This window comes from Suncus etruscus, chromosome 5, assembly GCF_024139225.1.
Source record: "Suncus etruscus isolate mSunEtr1 chromosome 5, mSunEtr1.pri.cur, whole genome shotgun sequence".
Lineage (NCBI taxonomy): Eukaryota > Metazoa > Chordata > Mammalia > Eulipotyphla > Soricidae > Suncus > Suncus etruscus.
This window is the reverse complement of record NC_064852.1, coordinates 142,801,469-142,808,502: the sequence shown is the minus strand read 5'-3', so window position 1 is coordinate 142,808,502 and position 7,034 is coordinate 142,801,469. Positions and strand designations below refer to the sequence as shown.

Here is a 7,034-nt window from a genome sequence, read left to right as displayed (position 1 = left end):
AATCAAAATTTCTTGTTGATATAGTTCCACTCAAATCTCTATCTCTGCATTCTAAGTTATGCAACAACAACAACAAAAAAAAAAACCTTATTTATTTAAACTACTGTATTTGGAATTTCCAGATGTTACTCAATAGATTATTTTTGTTTTATTTTTTGTTTTGTTTTCTTGGGGGGGGGCACACCCGTTTGAGACAGGGGTTACTCCTGGCTAAGGATCGAACCACGGTCCTTCCTTGGCTAGCACTTGCAAGGCAGACACCTTACCTCTAGCGCCACCTCACTGGCCCCTTAAACATTGGCTAGATACCACAAAGTAGGTGGCAGTGCCTTAACCGTATGCATGTTGCAGGCCGAAGCCTCTTTCATCCTTGTCAAGGGGAGTGCTAACCTTCTCTCCTTTCATACAACACAAGATTTTTAATATTTTAATCATAGATAATTCAGATATAAATCAGAAAGATTTTAAATGTTGCCCAAAAGAGCTAAAATGTTATTGTTGATTGCATTCTGAATTAATGTCTAAATAAATAGTTAAAATAAATGAATAAATAAACTTGCCACAAGTCACATATAGGTTATTATGTTCTCAAGACTCAAGCTATCAAAATGTACAGTTTATATATTTACAATATAGAAGTTTAAAAATTTCTTTTCTTTTGTTTTTATTTTTCAGTCACCTTCACCTGTGCTCAGATTTTATTCTTGGCTCTGAACTTAGAAATCATTCTTGGCAGTGCTGAGGGAAACATATGTGGTGATGGGCATTAAACCTAAATGAGCTACATGCAAGACAATGGCTTAAACCAACTCTCCAACACCTAGAATTTTTTTTTAATTTTTATTTTTAATTATGAGAACAAGGGTGCAAAGTAAGAGGACAAGGTAAAGTTACAGTGGAAGGACAATCACCCATAACATAATTCTCAGAAGTCCCCTTGCTGATATCTTAACTTTGAAAGAACATCAAGATAAATAAGACAGAATCCATGTACAATTACTTTGTCCCTCAAGTCCCCAGATTGTAACACATTATAATATTTCTTAACAGTACACAAGGCAATCTAAAGCCATAAAACTTATGTAACTCCTTAAACATTACAGGCATAGTATTTTCTTACATTTCCATATACATGCATATTAGCTTAAGTTAACCTCAAATTTAAGTGAGTTCTTTTTAAGGATTAGAGTCAAAGGAGCACAGTAAGAATGTCAACACCTAGAATTTTTAATTTATTTTTTAAAGCTTGAAGATTCCCAATCAGTATTTTGGGGGCCGGAGCGATGGCGCAAGAGGGAAGGCATTTATTTGCCTTGCCTGCACTAGCCTAGGACAGACCATTATTCTATCCCCTCCAATGTCCCATATTGTCCCCCAAGCCAGGAGCAATTTCTGAGCGCATAGCCAGGAGTAACCCCTGAGTATCACCTGGTGTGGCCCAAAAAAACAAACAAAAAACACCCAAAAAACCCAAACAAACCAAATCAGTATTCTGGATCTAGGACCCTCTCCCAGTAATTCTTGGTCAAATAGGATGCATGCTCAACTGCTAGAGCTTGAGACTGTATTGGTGCTGGGGTCCTGCAAGGCTCAGGAGCCACTAGGGACCACATTCACTGGCACTGAGTTGCCTCCAGAATTACACATGACAATGTGGGGGCTCCATTGGATGCTGAGAACCCATTTGGGACCAGGGACATGTATTTCAGATGCCCTAACCCACTTGCTAACTACCTAGACCTTATAGAATCTTTCTTTGCTTGTTTTTGGTCCACACTTGGCTGTGTTTAGGACTTATTCCCAGCTCTAAACTCAAAGATCACTTCCAGAGTTCTGGGGTTGTTGGCAGATGTTAGGCCAAATGTTAGCCTGAATAATTCAGAATTTTTAGAGGCGATTTCCTATCTCAGCTAGGTAAGACTATAATAATTGTACACACAAATATATACACACATTCTAGAATTCAAACATGAATCTTTAACTATTCTGACTAATTAATAAAAAGTATGGCTGATTGACTTGGTAGAGATGAAATACTAAAGTCATTGGTGTTTTATTATCATTAGATTTCTCATTTAAATCATGAGATGTGAAATAATTAATCGTTATTCCAAATCATTATTTTTTAGCTTAGATATATATCTTGAAAGTTAAAATAGTTGACCTTGTGATGAACACTCAGCAGTGGTGCCAAAATAGTAATTGAAGAAAGATTATTTGAATTTGTTAGCCTCCTTTGCAAAAAGAAAAATGCATTTTGAAAGAGGGAGTGTTAATGAAACTTCATTTGCTATGTGAGGGCAATGATATTGTTATAAAGGTGAACAAAGAGTGTCACATCCTTAATAACAAAGGAAAGAACTTCATGGCTGTGAATATAATTCAGTTTGGGACTGACTTAGAGGGTTCTGCTTTATTTTAGAATCTCGGTATATATGAAGTCCTCACTGATGTAATAGAATATAGGCATAAGAAAGGTATCTGTGTTTTTTTCTTCTTTTTTTTTCTCCTTTTCATTCTTTTTCTTTGCTCTTTCTTTCTTTCTTTCTTTCTTTCTTTCTTTCTTTCTTTCTTTCTTTCTTTCTTTCTTTCTTTCTTTCTTTCTTTCTTTCTTTCTTTCTTTCTTTCTTTCTTTCTTTCTTTCTTTTTCTCTTTCTTTCTTTCTTTCTTTCTTTCTTTCTTTCTTTCTTTCTTTCTTTCTTTCTTTCTTTCTTTCTTTCTTTCTTTCTTTCTTTCTTTCTTTCTTTTTCTCTTTCTTTCTTTCTCTTTCTTTCTTCTTTCTCTTTCTTCTTTCTCTTTCTTTCTTTCTCTCTTTCTTTCTTTCTCTCTTTCTTTCTTCCTTTTCTTTCTTTCTTTCTTTCTTTCTTTCTTTCTTTCTTTCTTTCTTTCTTTCTTTCTTTCTTTCTTTCTTTCTTTCTTTCTTTCTTTCTTTCTTTCTTTCTTTCTTTCTTTCTTTCTTTCTTTCTTTCTTTCTTTCTTTCTTTCTTTCTTTCTTTCTTTCTTTCTTTCTTTCTTTCTTTCTTTCTTTCTTTCTTTTTTTTTTTTACCTGCGCTGTGATTCCTCTTTATTTCAGGACTGTGTTTAGTGTTCAGTTGTCTGTATTGCTGTGGTGCTTCTTAGATTTTTTTGTTTGTTTGTTTGTTTTTGTTTTGTTTTATTTTGGGTTTGATTTTTCTTGTATTATTCTTATGTTTTTCTTCCTATTTCCCTTTATTTTCTTAAAATGAGATTTATAGTCTCTAGAAGGACCCTTTTCAGGGTTTTGTTTTTTTTGCTTGTTTGAATTTTTGCCTCCCCCCCTTTTTTCTTTTCTATTCTTTTTATTTTTTTCCTCTTACTTTCAAAGAGAAACACATAACTTGAACCATCTTGTTTTGCCTCTCAAATTGAGGGGAAATAATGGAGGGCACCAAGACCAAACAGTCATTTGAACATTAAGTAGAAATAAAAATGATCAGACTTGAACACCAAATCCAAAGCCAACTACAACAGAAACAATACCCAATCTACAACAGGCCAAACACAGAAGGGACCACTTTTCCTGGCAGCCCGGGAGGCAAAGGAGGGGCAATATGGGATGCAGGCTGGGAACAGGGGTGGAGGGAGGATAACATTGGTGGTGGGAATGCCCTGATTCAATGTCACTATGTACCTGAAATACTACTGTGAATGATTTGTAATCCACTTTGGTCAAAATAAAAATTATAAATATATTTAAAAATAGAAATGACAGAGTTAAAATTCAAAAAAATGAATTGTATAGACTTCAGTATGACAAAAATATTATACTTGGGATTGGCAAGTATATTATGCTTAGCACTCAATCTTGACATAATAAGATTCTTGTACCTATGTAAAATATTTTTTTCATGTTTGGTACAGGCTATCTCTACTTTGATCACTGCTCAGAGTGACCCCTCAAGACAGTCAGAAGTAGTCCGCCCCACCTGATTTCTGGATTCTGCTGCTGGGTATGATCATTAAAATGCATAAATGACAAAAGAGAAAGAAACTTTAGGAAATTTCACTCAGGTAAAACCCAGTAAATAATTAGTTCCCAAAGAATGAGTTAAAGGATAAATATATAAGTAAATAATAAAAGTAAGCTACTTTTATAAATATTGGGAGGCATGATTATGCAGCTAAAAGAGAATAACACGTAGTAAAGGAAAGTCAAGTGAATAATGAAATAACAATAGGCCAAATGTTAACTTGAATTATTCAAAAATTTTTAGTGGCAATTGGCTGTAATATAAATAATCTCCTATAATGCCTACAATAATATGATGATGATTTTCTTGCACTGTGATAGTTACAATTTACAATAGTTACAACCGTTTTCGTTGTAAAATTCATTTCATTCGAATCACTGCTGACTTGTTTGTTTAACTCAGATGTTGCATCAACTATTCTACAATATAAAGTGTGCATGAGCAAATACAGAATATTGAGAACTATTAACAAAGAAATAAAGAGAATTTGGAAGGAGTGAGTGAAAGATCATAAAAGAGCTAATGATTTTTAACTTGTTAGCATATCTGAAAACAGGCTGTAATCAAGGATTTGTTAATGCAGAAACTTCTATGATTGGGAGGAAAGATTTCAAAGTGAGCAAATCTATTTATAAACATTTAACAATCTAGAGGCGATAACTACCCAGGGAAGTAAAATTTTAATTAAATGCTAGAGGCAATCTAAAATGATGTAAATGAATTTAAAATTTAAAAGGAAGCAATCAGTTACAGTTACAAATATAGTTATAGATGATTAGACTTAATTTCTATAGTGAAAAAATTAAATGAATGACATGCTCATTGGTCTTTGGTTCACTTGTTCAATAATTGAGCTGCTATAATATACCATCCATTTGTTCTGTCTTTATGTTCATAGTCTAGTAGGAAAGAAAGTATATAAAAATTCCCTGCAATATGTCTTACTAAATTAGTGACTCTTCGAGGGGCCCAAAGATACTTTGAGAGTAAAGCAATCACAGAAATTTCTGGAAGAAACTGCAATGCTTCTTATTAAAAACTCAGTAAAAATTTTATAGACAAAGGAATGAATACAATAATGAAACAAAGTACAAAGATTGAAAAAACTGAGTATTTAGTATAGTGAGTGTTAATTTGAATTTTCTTTGGCAGCTAATTTTTTTCCAATTTCTCTTTACAAGATGAATTTGGTCCTCTTCTACTTATTGATACATTATATTTTTGGCCTCTGTACTGCCAAGAATTTATGTTGTATAATTAATTCTCTCATTGGTTGCTCTTTATATTCACTGTCTCATTTGAGATAAATATTTTTCATATTTTAGAAAGGTCTGTGTTCTTTTTAATAATTACCTTCAATGAAAGCATCTTTGTTAATACTTATGGCTTTCTCTTTCTTTTACTTGTTCTTTTATGTATTTTTCTTTCCCCAACTATTGCCAAATGGCTTTCTACTTGGGCAATACTAACGTTACCTTAAGTATATTTTCTTTCTTCCTTTCAGCCTCTTTCTTCTCCATATCTTATTTGAATTTATTTTCCTTTTCTGCCAGTTAATAGTGAAGATTTAAATTTAATAAAAAATTCTCTCCTAATTTTTGTTCGTTGGAACATATCTATATTTTTAAACCATACAGGCATCTATATTATAGGAATCCCTTTGCTATCTTCACAGTAAATATTCCAAAATTTTATGTTATTTACCAGTCTTTAGACTGACATTTATAGATTCCTACAAAACTCATGGAAAGTATATATTCTGAGTTATTTTATGTTCTTAATACTTCACAGACTTTTTATTTGTTGATCATATATAAAATATAGCCTTATATTTTTATTCCTAAATATTTTATATTATGTATCTCTATATTTTACTAAAATGTGTTTCATTTCTAAAGAAGTCTGAGACTTTTCTTACTACAAAATTTTTAGAAACTCCTTTTAATTTTTAAAATGTTTTAAGATATCAAACACTGTTTACTTATGCAGATCATATCTGGTGATTTGAACCTAAGCAAAAAACAAAAAAGGCATCAATTAATTGAAAGTTATATACTTATTTTATATCAATAAAAATAATAAAGAAAATCAATATACTTTTAATAAAATGCTATATTTTAATTTTTGTCAAGTTTCTTTAATTTCTGAATTAATAGAAAGCAGTTGGATTCTCATATTTATGTATACAATATTTTGAGATACTTTGGAATATTTTTATAAAAAAATGATTATAACCTCACACCAATAAGTTAATAAATTCTCATGCTTTTATATAACTGTAGAGATCCATTATTGATTCTATACCATATGGTAAGCAGCAGGTTTAAAAATTAGTTAATTACTTTTTATTATAGATAAAAATGTCAATATAATAGTGTTTAAGGTTATATATTAATGTAGAAAGTTATTATATACTTCCACCAATAAAATACCCATGGCTCTTCAACATTGTCATTTTCATCTCTAGTTTTATTTGGATCTAGATTAATCCATATGAATCTGAGTGGATAATAAAAAATATATAACAGAAATCCAAATGGTAAAGAAGGATAAAAACGATCACTTTTGGCATATGGCATGATAACTTCCTAAGATGATCAAATAAAAATCCTCAAGACTCAGTGAATAATAGTGGAGAAAACAATAAACAGTAGAGTGGTAGATTAGTGGTAAAATTAGCATAGTAAACAAAATAACTTGCATTTATATATACAAATAATGAACTATTAGAAAAAGAAATTTAGATATATATCCCATGTACAATTGCATCAAACAATTTAAATAGCTTGGTAGAAAGTTAACCATTATCTTAGGTAAACATGAAAGTAATGCACTTTTCAGGGGGTGGCAAAGCTATTTGAACATCAAAATCTTTTTGAGAAGTTTCAGAACAAAGCTTCTAGAAACAATAGACTCATATAGCAAGGTGGCAGGCTACAAAATTAACACACAAAAATCAATGGGCTTTCTATACACCAATAGTAATAAAAAAGAAATAGACATTAAGAAAACAACCCCATTCACAGTAGTGCCACACAAAC

The 7,034-nt window shown here is 31.5% G+C and overlaps 1 non-coding gene across 1 annotated transcript; it reads right to left on the bottom strand.

Annotated features, from left to right (window-relative positions):
- Positions 1-292: 292 nt before the first annotated feature.
- LOC126010258 (U6atac minor spliceosomal RNA) lies at positions 293-412 on the bottom strand. Its single transcript, XR_007496360.1, has one exon. It is a non-coding gene; the product is annotated as a U6atac minor spliceosomal RNA (small nuclear RNA).
- Between the last annotated feature and the right edge of the window lie 6,622 nt (positions 413-7,034).